Source organism: Phascolarctos cinereus, unplaced genomic scaffold (genome assembly GCF_003287225.1).
Source record: "Phascolarctos cinereus isolate Bilbo 61053 unplaced genomic scaffold, phaCin_HiC Scaffold_4;HRSCAF=312, whole genome shotgun sequence".
In the NCBI taxonomy this organism is placed as follows: Eukaryota; Metazoa; Chordata; class Mammalia; order Diprotodontia; family Phascolarctidae; genus Phascolarctos; species Phascolarctos cinereus.
In genome coordinates, this window is record NW_027555847.1 from 428,338,499 (window position 1) to 428,353,290 (window position 14,792).

Consider the following 14,792-nt stretch of genomic DNA (forward strand, 5'->3'; position numbering starts at 1 on the left):
GGAGAATGTCTTAAAAAGCAGAATTGGCCAAATGGAAAAGGAGGTCCAAAAGCTCACTGAAGAAGATAATTCCTTAAAAATTAGAATGGAGCAAATGGAAGCTAATGACTTTATGAGAAATCAAGAAACAATAAAACAAAAGCAAAATAATGAAAAAATAGAAGATAATGTGAAATATCTCATTAGAAAAACACTTTGAAAATAGATCCAGGAGAGGTAATTTAAAAAATGTTTGACTACCTGAAAGCCATGATAAAAAAAAAAAAGAGCCTGGAATCATCTTTCAAAAAATTATCAGGCAAAACTGCCCTGATATTCTAGAATAAGAGGGTAAAATAGAAATTGGAAAAAAAAAATCTACTGATCACTTCCTGAAAGAGATCCCCAAATGAAAACTTCCAGGAATATTATAGCCAAACTCCAGAGTTCCTAGGTGAAGGAGAAAATATAAGCAAACAGAAAGAAACAATTCAAGTATCATGGAGCCATAGACAGGATAACAAAAGATTTAGCAACTTCTACATAAAGGACCATAGGGCTTGAAATATGATATTCCAGAGGGCAAAAGAATTAGAATTGCAACCAGGAATCACCTCCCTAGCAAAACGGAGAATAATCCTTCAGGGAAAAAAATGGATATTCAATGAGACAGAGGAGTTTCAAGCATTCTTGATGAAAAGCCCAGAGCTGAATAGAAAATTTGACTTTCAAATATAAGACTCAAAAGAAGCATAAAAAAGCAAACAGGAAAGGGAAATCATATGGGACTTCATAAGGTTAAATTATTTAAATTCCTACGTGGGAAAATGATATTTGTAATGCATAAAACCTTTCTCATTATTAGGGTAGTTAGGAGGAGTATATATAGACTGAGGGCAGCAGTGTGAGTTGAATATGAAGTTTGGTATCTAAAAATGAAATTAAGGGATGACAGAGGAATGTACTGGGAGAAAGGGAGAGGTAGAATGGGATAAATTATCTCACATAAAAGAGTGAAGAAAAAAATTACTTTGGAGGGGAAGAGGGGGAGGAAAGAGGGAGTGAATCAACCTTAGTCGCATCAGAATTGGCTCAGAGAGGAATAATATACATACTCAATTGGGTATATAAATATGTCTTACTCTACAAGAAAACAAGTGAGGAAGTGAATAAGAGAAGGCAGAGATGATGGAAGGGGAGACTGGGGGAGGAGAGAGTCAGAAGCAAAGCAGTTTTGAGGAGGGACAGAGTGAAAGAAGAGAAAGAATAGAATAAACAGGAGAGGGGAAGGAATAGGATGGAGGAAATACAGTTAGCTATGGTAACTGAAAAAAAATTTGAAACAAGTTTGTTTTTTTGATAAAGAGTACACATAGAGAACTCTCAGACATATAGAAAACTTAATCAAGTTTATAAAAATAAGAGCCATTCCCCCAATCGGTAAATGATCAAAAGATATAAGCAGTTTTCAGATGAAGTAATCAAAGCTATCTATAGTCATATGAAAAAATACTCTAACTCTCCATTGATTGGAGAAATACCAATTAAAACAATTCTGAGTTACTACCTCATACCTATTAGATTGGCTAATAGGACAGAAAAAGTCAAAGACATTGTTGATGGTTCTGTGAACTGATTCAGCCATTCTGAGAGCAATTTGGAACTATGCCCAAAGGGCTATAAAACCATGCATATGCTTTGACCTAGTAATACCACTACTTATTCTGAATACCAGAATAGATAAAAAAGCAAAATGAAATGGACCCATATATACAAACATATCTATGGCACCTCTTGTATGGTGGCAGGTAGTTGGAAATTGAGGGCCTACCCATCAATTGGGGAATGGCTGAACAAGTTGTGGTAAGTGATTATGATGGAATATTATTGTGCTGTAAGAAATCATGAGCATTATGCTCTCAGAAAAACCTGGAAAGACTTGCATGGGCCAATGCAAAGTGAAACATACCATGTACAAATTAGCAGCAATATTGTAGGATGATTAACTGTGAATGACTTAGCTATTCTCAGTAATAAAATAATCTAAGATAATTCCGAACAACTTATGATGAAAAATACTATCCATCTCCAGAAAAAGAGCTGATGATGTCTGAATACAGATTGAAGCCTACTTCCTTTATCTTTCTTTTTTTTTGGTCTATGTTTACTTTCACAACATAACTATTATGTATATGTTTTGCATGACTACACATGTATAGCCTATATCAAATTGTTGCCTTCTCAAAGAGGGACAGTTGGGAAGGAGGAAGGCAGAAAAATTGGAACTCAAAGTTGTTATAAATGAAGGTTAAAAGTTGTTTTTAAATATTACTAGGGAAAAATAAAATAAATAAATTACTTGGCAGAAGAAGAAGAAGAAGAAGAAGAAGAAGAAGAAGAAGAAGAAGATGATGATGATGATGATGATGATGATGATGATGAGATGATGATGACGGACAAACAACTTAGCCATTGCTTGCAGGACAGACCTTTATAAACCTGAAGATAACTATCATTTTATCCATGTCTTTTTTTTTTCTTCCAGTAGCCAATAATAGTCAATAAAATTTTATTGTCTACTATGTACCAGGTACTGTGCTAAGCACCTGCTAGTTATAGAACCATGAAAGGGAAGGACAGTCCCTGCCCTCAAGATGATTATAATTTAATTGGAGGAAGAAAACACATAAAAGAAAGCTAGAAAGTAAATTGTGGCAACAAGGGTAAGGTAGAGAACTCAAAGATGTTCAAAAAGAGTTCAAGCAGGTGTTAAATAAGGAGATGTCAGAAGAATCTGCCAGCTAAATTCCCTTCCATGTATCACCATTTGGTATATTGTTCTCTTGTGTCCATACTCTCCAGTTTATTAATGTCCTTTTAAAAATGGTGGGCCCAAAACTAAATAAAGTATTCCAGAGAATAGTGTAAGAAAGTCAAAATACAGAGGAATTATTTTCTCCCTCAAACTAGATACCGTGCCTTTCTTAATTAACCCTAAAATTATGCTAGCTCTTTTGTCTGCTATATCACTGTTGAGTAACATTGAGCTCTCATTTGACTAAAAACTCCCAATCTTTTTTCAGACTACCTGTTGAGCAGTTCTTAACCAATTCAAATATATAATTTCACTTTTTTATTGAATTTTGCCTTAATAGATTCATCCCAGTGTTGTAAACTTGCTCAGGCATTTTTTTAGCCATTCTACCAGAATACAGTCATATTCAAATTTGATACTAATAATAGCTGTATCTTTATTGGAGTGATTGGTAAAAAGCATCAAATACAAATAACATAAGTGAAGTAGGCAGAACCAGAGCACTGCACACAGTAATAGCAACATTGTATAATTATCAACTGTGAATGACTTAACTATTCTCAGCAATTCAATGATTCAAGACAATTCTAAAGGACTTATGATGAAAAATTATATCCACCTAGAGAGAAAGAACTGATGCAGTCTAAATGCAAATTAAATCATGGTTTTTAAAACTTTCTGTATTTTTCTTGTGGTTTTTCTTTTGGTGTTTGTTATCTTTTGCAACATGGCTAATATAGAAATTTTTGCATGATTGCATATGTGTATTCTATGTAAAATTGCTTGCCTTCTCAAAGAGAGGGAAAGGGAAGCAGGTAGAAAATTTGGAACTCAAAATTTTTTTAAAAAGATATTAAAATTGTTTTATATATAATTGAGAAAAATAAAATTATATACATATATACACATGCACATACATATATGTGTATATATATACGTACATACATATACACATACATACATATGAACATACAGAGGAAATGAACATAATAGCATGGTGTTCAATAAATCCAAAGACTCTAGAAACAAATAACATAAGGTCAGGTACAGACATTTAAGTGTTATCTAATAAAGATTTACTCCTTAATCCACATCAAACAATTAATAACTACTCTTTGGGTCTAGTCACACACCTTTTCCAAATCGATGTTAATATACGATACTCTAATTTAGATTTGTAGATATCTGTCTACATGGTCTACAATATTTTAAGAAACTTTGTCAGATGATTTGCTAAAACTTAGGTGAGCATTTACTTAAAAGTCTAGCATGTTCTGTTCTTTGTGAAGCCATGGTATATCTTTGCCACCACTGCTTTATTTTCTAGATATTTACTAAGTATTCATTTAATTAATATCACATTTTAAATTTTACAAAGAATCAGAGTTGGGAAAGGATTCTGGGAATGTGGCAGAGAAGGTCAGAAAACTTTCTGCTCTCCAAACTTCCTCAAAAACAAACAAACAAAAAAAACCCAGAACATGACCTCAGAGCAGCATAAATAAACATGGGATGAAGCAGTCGTTCTCTAAAGTCAATTTGAAAAAAGCCCGGAAAGACCAAACCTCCAGGAGTAGAGGTTCAGCCTGAGTGAAGTGAAAACACCTCCAGGCAGACTCTACAGAATCAACAAACAACAAGCCCTGGTGGCAGCTGGGTTGAGAGGCAGCCTTAGCCTTAGAAACTTTCATTTTGAAGACAGTGTTGGGGTGTGATGGCTGAGCAGGAGAAGATTTAAGGACCTTCCACTGTTAAGGAATGCCAAGCACAGCTGTGCTGATTGTGCTATTCTGTGGCTGTTGGGAGAAGGAAGTAGCACACCCCAGTGAGTGCAGTAGCAAGGAGCAGGACTTAGCTCTGGGCACTTGCAGGAGAACAGGGTCCTTGGTTTCAGTTCCAAGGCAGAAAGGACAACTGTAGTTTGCAGCCACCCGAGGGACCGCAGGGAGCAAAATCATTTCTGCAACAGTGTGGCTGGGGGCGCTAGCCATGGCTTAGGAATGGAGAGGAGAGCCCAAGGTAGGGTCCCGAGACAGACCTTAGAAAATTACAGTAAGAAGGACCTGAGACGTGGGGCATCATTCCCTACATCATGAGACTACAACTTAAAAACATTAATATTTTGTTAAAAACTAAACAAAACTAAATAGCTAAATAATTACTAAGCAAAAGAGAAAGAACCCAACCAGAGATAGCCACCAAGGTGAGAGAGAAGATCTGATTCATATTTAGAGGAAGATAATGGAGCTAAAAAAGTTACAACTTTTCTGATGAAAAACATCAAATAGTCCCAGGGACAAAAAGAATTCTTAAAAGGACTTAACAAAGGACTTTAAAAATCAAATAAAAGAGACTGAGAAAAAAAATTTAAATAAGAGTAATTGAAGAAAATCAATAAAATTATGAAAAAAATCAATCAACTTGAAATAGAGAATCAAAAACTTAAGGAAGACAATAATTCCTTCAAAACTAGAATTGGGAAGGGAAGCTAATCACAGAGAAATCATAAAATAAAATCAAAAGAATGAAAAATAGAGGAGAAAGTAAAATATCTCATCAGAAAATCAACTGATCTGGAGAACAGATTGAAGAGAAATAATATAAGAATGGTTGGAGTACCTGAAAATAATTTAAAAAAAAGAATCTTGATGCAATATTACAAGAAATTGTCAAGGAAAATTGCCCCGAAGGTCAAAAACAAGAAGATAAAGCAGATATAGAGAAAATCCACTGAGCACCACCAGAAAGAGATTCCAAGAGGAAAACTTAAAGAAATATCATAGCCAAGTTTCAAAGCTCCCAGGTTAAGGAGAAAATATTGGAAGCAACAAAAAAAAATTTAAATATCATGGAGCTACAATAAGGTTTACACAAGACCTAGCAACTGCTATGTTGAAGAACTTGAGGTCTTGGAATATTATACTTCATACAGCAAATAGCTGGGGTTGTGACCTAGGGTAATTTACCCAACAAAGTTAATTATAATCCTGAATGGAAAAAAAAGGACATTTAATGAACTGAAAGACTCAGAGTTTTGTGACAAAACCCCAAGAACTGAAGGGAAAATTCAACATATAACATTCAGGAGAAATATAAGGCAAACTTTATAGACCAATTATAAGGGATTCAGTAAGATCAAAATGTTTACTTTGTATATGTGAAAATATTAGCAGTACTGTTATGATTGTCATCATTATTTAGGTAGTTTGAAAGAAAGGCTTGGGCTGAAGTGAGTATGATGAGATGATTCTGAAAAAAAAATAAAACTATTTAAGGAGAGATAAAAAGGAGTAACCTCATGCAAATGAGGCATAAAAAGAAAAAATTGATACAGAAAAATCTGCTAGAAGGGAAGGTAGGTAGTGCTAGAACTTTACTCTCATGAGGAATGGGTTAAAGAGAGAAATACACACACATATAGATCCAAATATATAAATATACACATACACACACATGTGTGTGTGTGTGTGTGTGTGTGTGTGTGTACACACATGTATGCATGTATAAAAGTCTTCCAAATTAAGAGAGAAATAAGAGGGCAAGGGGATACAGTAGGGGGAAAGCATAAGGGAGGGACTTTTAGAGGGGTGGATAGGTTAAGGAATAGAAGGGCAAAGCAACAGGTAGAAGTAAAGCAAATGAGTGAGGAGAGATAGGGTAAATAGGGTGAGGATAGTGAGAAAAAAATAGGAAGGAGGAAAACACACAAAAAATAATTGTAGCTTAGAATGTACATGGGACAAATTTACCCATAAAATGGAAATGAATAGCAGATTAACAATTTGATTTCAATGGTATTTTGCTTTCAGGAAACATTATAAAAATGAGAAATACAGACAAAGATAAAATAGTCTAAGGGGTAGAATTTAGCACGTAAAAAAAAAGCAGGGATAGTAATCGTGATCTGAGACAAAGTTAAAATAGATTTAATCAAAAGTGAAAAGTAGAGAAACCACACTATGTGTCAGCAGTATTATTCAATATTGCTTTAGAGCTTTTAAAATATCCATCCTAGATGGTATAAAACACTTGAGCGCATACCTGCCAAAACAGATACAGAAACTACATGAACATAAACATTAAACACTTTTTATACAAATAAACTCATTCAAATAATTGAAACAATATTTGTTCATGGATAGGTAAAGCAAATATAATTTTTAAAATGTCAATTTTATCTAACTAATCCATTTATTCAATGTCATCCCAATTAAATTACAGGAACTTCAAAGAAACCAAGAAAAAAAATGTAAAGGAAGTAGATTCAGCAGTATCAGATCTTAAACTATATCATAAGGGAGAGCATAGTTGAAGTGTAAAAAGGATAATTTTGGTTATTTTAAATTAAAAAAATTCTTATATATATGAAACTTCTGTAACCAAGAATGGAAGGAATGCAGAAAATTAGGGAAAAATCTTTCATAGACAATCTCTCAGATAATATGTGTTTGGTTTGGAATATTGCTGTGGTGTAGAAAATGATGAGCTGGATGATTTAGAAAAAAGACTTGGACCTATGAAGCAATATGCTATCCGCCTTCAGAGAAACAGATAACAGTATAAACAGGTAAGGTATGGTCTTACATACATGTGTATGAGTATATATGTGTATATATACATATGTCTATCTATCTATCTCTCTATCTATCCATCCAGCCATCCATTTATCTGTATCCAAGCTTAATTGTACCCTTCTTTAGGGTGGAGAGGGAAGGAAGGAGGAAAAAAAAAGTAAAAAAGTGCACTGCAGAGAAGGAAAAATAAAACAAGAAGAAAGCAAAGAAAAACTGGCCAGCTTTGAAAACAATGTATAGTATTTATTATGTAAATTTTCTTGAAATGGAAATTTATTATTTTATATTGAATCCTCTCTTACAGTCTGCTGTGTACCTGGCAATTTTTTTTTCCTTTTCTCAGTTTGTTTAAGTTATTTTTTTTTAATTACAAAATAAAGAATCAGAGTCAGGCTTGTTGGCCAATAGCTTATAGAATATTTGCTAACATTTTTGAAAATGGCAACAAAATTTACTCTTTTAGAATGCTATAGTTCTTTTTTTTTTTTTTAAGGCAATTGAGGTTAAGTGACTTGCCCAGGGTCAAGCAGCTAATAAGAAATAAATGTTTGGTCTGAGGCCAGATTTGAACTCCAGTCCTCCTGACTTCAAGGCCAGTGATCTATCCACTGCACCATCTAGCTGTCCCTAGAATGCTATAGGTCTATAATTCTATAATTCTCCATTCCTCATGTTCTTTAAAAATCAGTGACAGGACAGAAATTGTAATAGCGATTTCTTTTGGTACCTATTGAGATAATGTACCTACATGAGGAGACTTAAACTCATCCATGGCAATTGACCACTTTCTGATTATCTCTTTCTGTCACCTTTTAAAAAAATTTTTGTCCTTCCTAATTCAAAGATCATTCTACTTGGCAGAGGAATCAGAAGCAAAATGAGTCAAGTAATTCTATATTTCTATATGATTTGATGTCATCCTTCCAACTAACAAAAAACATCAGTTCTATACTATTAAAAAAAACTGTTTCTTTGCTATAATAGAACTAAAACCTTTTTTTGTTTTGTTTTGTTTTTTGTTGTCTGTGATTTTGCTCACCAGACTCAGGTGATTTTGAGTCTTATCAGTTTGGGCTCAATTCTCACAAAACATAGCCTGCATCCTCCCTTACTTATCGTTGTTTCCAACTACTACACATATATTTTTAAAATATAAATATGTTGATTCATCCACATAGGTTCCTTTTGGTTTATTCCCAAGTAACAATATGGATTAACTTATCAGAACAATAGGGCAATATAATTAAATTCTTGTTTTAAATTAAACAACCTGTAAGACTTAAAATTATTGGACAAACTATCTCCAAATGACTTTGAAACACAATATGGTATCTGTCTAGCAATATGAGAGAAAAAAGCCTATAGATTTCTTATATACCTGAAACAACATTAATATTAAAACATTTGATATTCTTTCCTATTATATAAATGAAAGGTCATAATTAATGGTTCATATAATTTCTATTCCATTCAATAAATTAATCAACAAAGCTTTACTGAATGCCTCTTATGTTTTGTACACTATTCTAAGTGCTAGACAGATCCAAAGAGGATAAAATGAAAATGAGCTGCCCACAGGTATCTCATATTCTAATGGAGAAGATGTCATGAATCCATAAAGACAAATGAAATGTTACCTTGGATTGAGAAGGCATGGGTGTTGGGAGAAGGAAGGAGAGAACTTAAGCAGCACTTGAGCTGAACCTGAAAGATAATCAGGTATTCCAATAGGCAGAGATGAAGAGTCACTGCATTCCAGACAATGGGACAATCAGTGCAAAGGTATGGAGACAGAAGATAGAATGCCATGTGTGAAGAACAAAAAGGTGATTTTGTTTAGACCATAGAGTATGTGCAGGGGAGAAATATGAAAGAAATGTCTTTTTGTTCCAATCAAATAAATCTGTGACTGTGCTTTCAATGCCTTCTTTGACATTGTCTTTTGAAGTAATTTCTGCCCTTCAAATTCCAGTTCAAGTGCTGCTTCCATGAAATTTCCTTCAAACCCATTCATGTATAGATCATTATTTCCTCTTCATAGTTCAATTCAATCAACAAGTACTTATTAAATATCCATTATACACAAGGGGCAGTTAGGTATCTCAGCGGATAGAGTGCTAGGCCTATAGTCAGGAGGACCTAAGGTCAAATCCCACCTTAGACAGTGACTAGTTGTGTGACTCTAGACAAGTCACTGAAATCCTGTTTGTCTCAGTTTCCTTATCAATCAAATGAGCTAGAGAAGGAAATGGCAAACCCTTCTAATATCTTTGCTATGAAAATCCTAAGTTGGGTCATGAAGAGTCAGGCACTACTAATAGACTCAACAACAACAACAACAAACATATATGCAAGGCACTATATACGATAGGCACCAGAGATGCAACACAACTTAATAATTATGAACTTGCTGTGTTCTTGGAAATGGTTTATAGAGATGAAGGCAATTGCGATTAGCAGAAAGAGCGTTGAATTTCTACTCAGTAGAAATGTAACTTCTACTCAGCTTCAAATGTAAAGAATCTGTTACAAATTAACTATGAGATATAGGCTAGATACTTATCCTCTCTGAATTCTAGATTTATCATCTGTAAAGGGGGTTAATGATGTTTTTCCAACTAAACTCATAGGATTGTTACGAGCAAAGTACTTTGTAAATTGTAAAGTATAATATACATGTGAGCTATTACAAAACACAAAATAATGTATGACTTCGTTGGGCAAGGGGTAGGGGCAGTGAGGACACAAGATAAATATAAGTCAGCATTATGCAAAATAAAATACATTAAGTACAAAAGAGGACCAGACAACCTGCTCTAAAATCTGAAAAGGAGAAATATTTTGTTTCTTAACTGTGCATGTGTATACTTTTGTGTGTGAGGGTTGTGTGTGTGTGTGTGTGTGTGTGTGTGTGTGTGTGTGTGTGTGTAGGGTAAGAAGTGTGTGAGTCTTCATGGAAGAGGATGCATCTGAGTGCAGTATTGAACAGGAGATTGTGGAGAAAGGGAAGCTCTTCCAAGCATATTAGATGGCATAAGTAAGTAGACAGTGGTGGCTGAGGCTAGAGAGTAGTCCATTTGGTCTTGGATACAGAATACATGAAGAGAGAATATTGTGAGAATCATGAAGGCCAAGATCAAGTGGTTAAACTACCCATCAGTCAGACAGTCCAAAAACATTTATTAAACACTTATCATCTACCAGTTCATCTAAGTGGCCCAGTGGATAGAGTATAAGTCTTGATATGAAGACTAATTTTCCTGAGTTCAAAACTGGCCTCAGATACTTACTGGCTGTATGATCCTGAGTAAGACACCTACTGAAGAGTCAGACCCAACTGAAAAATGACTAAACAACTGAATGAGGTACCAGACACTAGGCTAAATGCTGGGAATACAAAGAAAGGCAAAAGATAGTCCCTGTCCTTAAGGAGTTCCAAATCTAATTGGGAGACAACAAGAGAACAAATACTTTCAACCAAATATACAAGCTAAATGGTAAACCATCAGCAAATGGAAGACACTAGAATTAAGAGTGATTAGGAAATACTTTGTAAACAAAGTGGCATTTTAGCTGGGACTTGAAGGAATCCAACAGGCATAAATACAGGAGAGAAAACATTCCAATCAAGGAGAACAACCAGAGCAAATGCTCAGAGAAGACATGGAGTGTTTTGCTTGCAGAAGAGCAAAGAGGCCAGTGTCATTGGAACAAAGAGAATATATGGTGGTGGGGGGGGGGAATCCTAGGGTCTAAGAAGACTAGAAAAGGTGGTTCCCAGATTAATGTCAGAGTCAATGGATTTGGCCATATTGGGTGCCTGGTGACCAGGGCTGCATTCACCTCATATGGAGTAGACATGGTGGCCATCAATGACCACTTCATTGACCTCAACAATATGGTTTATATGTTTCAATATGATTCCACCCATGGCAAGTTCAAGGGCACTGTCAAGGCTGAGAATGGAAAGCTGGTGATCAATGGAAAAGCCATTACCATTCCTCCAATATTAAATGGGGAGATGCTGGAGCCAAGTATGTTGTAGAGTCCACTGGAGTCTTTACCATCATGGAAAAGGCTGGGGCTCACTTTAAGGGTGGAATCCCTTCTGCTGATGCTCCAATGTTTGTGTTTGGAGTGAACCATGAGAAATAATTCCCTTAATATTGTCAGCAATGCCTCTTGTACTACCAACTGCTTAGTCCCCTTGGCTAAGTTCATTCTTGACAACTTTGGCATTGTGGAAGGACTTATGACTACAGTCCATGCCATTACTGGAACACAGGAGATGGGCCCTCTGTTAAGCTGTGGCATGATGACCATGGTGTTGTCCAAAACATCATCCCTGCTGCCAGTGGTGCTGCTAAGGCTATAGGCAAGGTCATGCCTGAGCTGAATGGGAAACTCATAGGTGTGGCCTTCTGTGTTCCTCCTCCTAATGTATCTGTTGTAGATCTGACCTGTCACCTGGAGAAAGCTGTCAAATGTGATGATATCAAAAAAGTGGTACAACAAGCATCAGATACCCTTCAAGGGCCCATCTTGGGCTTCACAGAGGGCCAGGTTGTATCCTGTAACTTTAACAGCAATACCTACTCTTCTACCTTTGATGCTGACACTGGTATTACCCTCAATGAACATTTTGCCAAGCTCATTTCCTGGTATGACATTGAGTACAGTTATAGGAACTGTGTAGTGGACCTCACAGTCTATCTGGCCTCCAAGGAGAAAGTGGAAAGCCATGGACCTTTATCCCCAGGTGAAAAAAGGAGATCCACCACTGGGAAGCCTACATTCCTAATCTATGTTCCTGTACTGTGCATCCTATGTCCTATTTACATCTTTGTCCCAAAGCAACTCTGTAGTAGGGGGAGAAGCCTAGAGTCCTATACTGTATGCCATTAAAAAAGTCACCACGTTCAGTACCGTATATACACACATACACACACACACACACACACACACATATGCATACACACACACATACATATATATATATATATATATATATATATAATATATACATATATACATATACATACACACATACATATATATGTATATATATATCACGCAGGCAGCAGTGTGTTTAGATTAGATTGGAGACATGATAAACTGGAGAAAGATAGACCAATTAGTAGGGTGTTAGAATAGACTCCAAAAGGAGTTATGGGCATCTGAACCAATATGGTTTTGGTGGAAATGGAAAGGAGTTACTGAATGTTTTTTAAAAAATGGAGTGAATATGAGCATTAACATGTTTGTTTCTTTTTCCCCCTCTGTACACTTCTTATTGTAGTCTGTATTTTAGTTTTAGGCTTTTTAAATTTTGTTTTTTACTCTCCAAATCTACTTAATAAATATAAGCTAAATAAATGAAATAGTCAACAAATTAGTAAACATAGGAAGTGTAAGGTCCTTTAGGACAGGGAGACTGTCTTCTCTATAACATGGAACTTTCATAGTAGTGTTTCATTAATATTCGTTAGGTGGTAAATAAAAGTTTTCACAGAAAATTCAATTCCTAAGGCAAAACTAGTCTACAACTTGGAGGAACTTAAGTCTACTTATTATGAATAACTAAAAGACCAAAAAAAATTGATTATTAAACACTTGCCATAATCACAGGCAAGAGCACTTTGTTGCTTTACTATTTTTTAATTGATATCATTTGTTGCTGGTCTTTATGTATGTGTTATCTCTCCCACTACTAATTTTTGTGATACATGTTAACTCAATGCATAAATTAAACAATCAACAGATAAATAAAATGAAATCTCTTTGAAGACAAGGGCAGTACTTTTCCATCTCCCAATAACCAGCTTTTCAAAACCTCTACTCTTCAACCCAATCTAGATATACAGTTCTTTCCTGCTTTCTATCTTTCCCACCTTAAAAAGATGAAAAAAAAATCATAGGATCATAGATTTTGACCTGGAAGTGACCTTAGAGTTCATCTAGTTCAACTTTGTTTTTTTTTTTTTATTGTTGAGGAAACTAAGTCCCAAAGAATTTAAGTGACTTACCTGGGGTAATTTAACTTCAATTTTAATATTTAAATGTTAACTCGTTAAGGGATCTGCTTTTAAAAATTTTATCCACAACCTTTTACAAAAGACTGTCTTATATTAGAAGAATTTCAAGTAATATTGACCTGATGGAATATGAAAGCTTTTATTTGGGGAAGTTAGGAACAGTGGGGAATTTTCTAAATTTCCATAATTTACACTTACTTATCTCATTTTGAAGCCAAACCTGCTTTAGTCATATTTTGTTCTTAGTGGATGTTTCTGGAAGGTATAATAGGATGACAGAGTTGGAGCTTTTCTTTTACTTAACCTTAAATCCTCCCCTTTAATTTCCTTGTTTCTAAACTCCTTGATATTAGAGGTTCTGAATCCAGCTGTAAATGCACCTTGCCACCCAGCTCCATGGTCCTGGCAGGGTGATGACAATGTTGGCTTGAGACCAGACCATCCACAGTCTATTGGGGAGTTTCTGGTTATCTAACATTCAGGCAATCCAGCATGGGGGGCAGGGATTAGTGAGTAACTGTTCAAAGATTTCCCAGCTTTATGTCAGGAAGATAAAGGAAGAGCACTGGAAGGACTAGAAGTCAGAAGAATTTAGACCTATTGCATAGGAGGTTTGGATCAGGAGAAAGGGTAACTGAGATTTCTAAGAGTGAGATTCAGGTCTTTTTTCTTTTAATATAAGTCTGTCATGATGATGGTTCAAAATGCAAATCTCTTGAAAACATAAACTATTTTTCATATTTTTTTGTATTCCTGGTGCTTAGTACATACTAGGAACATAAATGCTTTTAAAAATTGGATTTTATGATAATATGATGACAAGTTACTTGGTTTTAGAGAAATTTAATATTCAGGTGGTAGTTGGAGCAATATCCTTAGCCCCACTCCTTGCAAGTTAGATTTTTTTTTTTTCTGTAAAAAAGTATTGACACTGTCTTGAAGAATGAATTAGCTCAGGGCACTTAGGTTGAATTTAGTTTCCTGGTCTCTTGGGTACAAAACAGGAAGGACACTAAGGGCATTAGGTCCTTCTTCACACTTGTGACAATAGACTGCATTGAGAAGTTTTACTCAACTCAGTCAATGCTTTATACTAATTGACTATCCCTTCCACGTTCTGAACGTTATTCCTCTTCAATGGGTAAGCAAATTTCCTTTTGTTATCTGTTAAATTGACTATAAGTATTTTATTTAGTTCCAATTTTGAACCTAAACCAGCAGGGAAACTCGGCTGAGTCAAGACAGGCTTATGACAAGGATGATATACATAGTAGATATTAGCCTAAAAAGAAAAAAAAATCAAAATACTTTTGCTGTCTAATAATACTACATATTATCATTGTTTTTAAATTTCTAGCATGATTGTTTAGTTAACATTCAGTTAGCAAT

At 35.0% G+C, this 14,792-nt stretch overlaps 1 pseudogene; it reads left to right on the forward strand.

The window, feature by feature from the left end:
* LOC110217972 (glyceraldehyde-3-phosphate dehydrogenase pseudogene) overlaps nt 1-12,273 on the forward strand; it is a 40,448-nt pseudogene extending 28,175 nt beyond the window's left edge.
* The last annotated feature ends 2,519 nt before the right edge of the window (nt 12,274-14,792 follow it).